General features: G+C 60.7%; 1 pseudogene; it reads left to right on the plus strand.

Annotated features, from left to right (window-relative positions):
- The first annotated feature begins 1,171 nt into the window (after positions 1 to 1,171).
- Positions 1,172 to 1,294, plus strand: part of LOC105001891 — a 1,972-nt pseudogene continuing 1,849 nt past the window's right edge.

Below are 1,294 nucleotides of genomic sequence, written 5' to 3' on the forward strand. Positions count from 1 at the left end.
ATGCAAAGAGTTGACTCATTGGAAAAGACCTTGATGCTGGGAGGGATTGGGGGCAGGAGGAGAAGGGGAGGACAGAGGATCAGATGGCTGGATGGCATCGCCGACTGGATGGACATGAGTTTGAGTGAGGCTGGTCTGGGAGTTGGTGATGGACAGGGAGGCCTGGCGTGCTGCAATTCATGGGGTCGCAAACAGTCGGACACGACTGAGCGACTGAACTGAACTAAACTGACTTTCTCCTCCTGAGAATCTAAACCCAGGAACTCAGCGTTCATGCGGCTCTGGAGCTTCCTGAGTTAACTCACTGCGTACCCCAGTGGGCGGGACGTCCCTTCACTTCTGCCCTGGGTGATGTTCCCTCGCTCCTAGTCCTCCTCGGGTGGTCCCCTCTTCTCCTTACCCTTGCTGCTGCTGCTGCTACTAAGTCGCTTCAGTCGTGTCCGACTCCGTGTGACTCCAGAGACGGCAGCCCACCAGGCTCCCCTGTCCCTGGGATTCTCCAGGCAAGAACACTGGAGTGGATTGCCATTTCCTTCTCCAATGTAGGAAAGTGAACAGTGAAAGGGAAGTCACTCAGTCATGTCCAACTCTTCGAGACCCCATGGACTGCAGCCCACCAGGCTTCTCCGTCCATGGGATTTTCCAGGCAAGAGTGCTGGAGTGGGGTGCCATTGCCTTCTCCACTCCTTACCCTTAAAGGGGTGCTAAGCACCAAGGCTGAGCCTGGAGGCTGAGGCCTGATCCAGGTTCTTGGGGGCGGGGCCTTCAGCCCAGGTGGGAGGAGCCTGGCCCCCTCTGGGGTCCTGGCATCTCCCCTCCCAGTGGAGCAGCCCCTCCTGGGACAGCAGAGGGCGCTAGAGGGCCGCTCTGGAGGGGCTGAGGCTGTGCTCCCACCTGGAGAACCACTCTCCGGCCCCCAGGCAGGTGCCCTGTGCCCCAGGCTTCCTGGGATCCCTGAGGAGTCCCTGCCCAGGCCAGGCCAGCCCCACCCACAACAGGCCCCACACCCAGCAGGTGGGCAGACTCAGAGGACAAGGCAGGGGGGGCAGTTATGGGAGGGACCGATTTGCATGGCCATCTTGCCTCCCCAGGCTGTGGGAGGGATAAAGGAGCCCAGAGGGGCTGTGTCTGCTGAGAGACTGGAAGGAGGGACTCAGGGAATACCCCCACCATGGCCTGAACTCCTGTACTCCTCAGCCTCCTTGCCCACTGCACAGGTCACTGGATCCTCGGGGTTTGGGGACGTGGCCCCAGTGGGACCCAGGGCTCTGTTCTTTACCCCTGGAGTCCAGGC

Source organism: Bison bison, unplaced genomic scaffold, assembly GCF_000754665.1.
Source record: "Bison bison bison isolate TAMUID 2011002044 unplaced genomic scaffold, Bison_UMD1.0 scf7180017855225, whole genome shotgun sequence".
NCBI classification, from domain to species: Eukaryota; Metazoa; Chordata; class Mammalia; order Artiodactyla; family Bovidae; genus Bison; species Bison bison.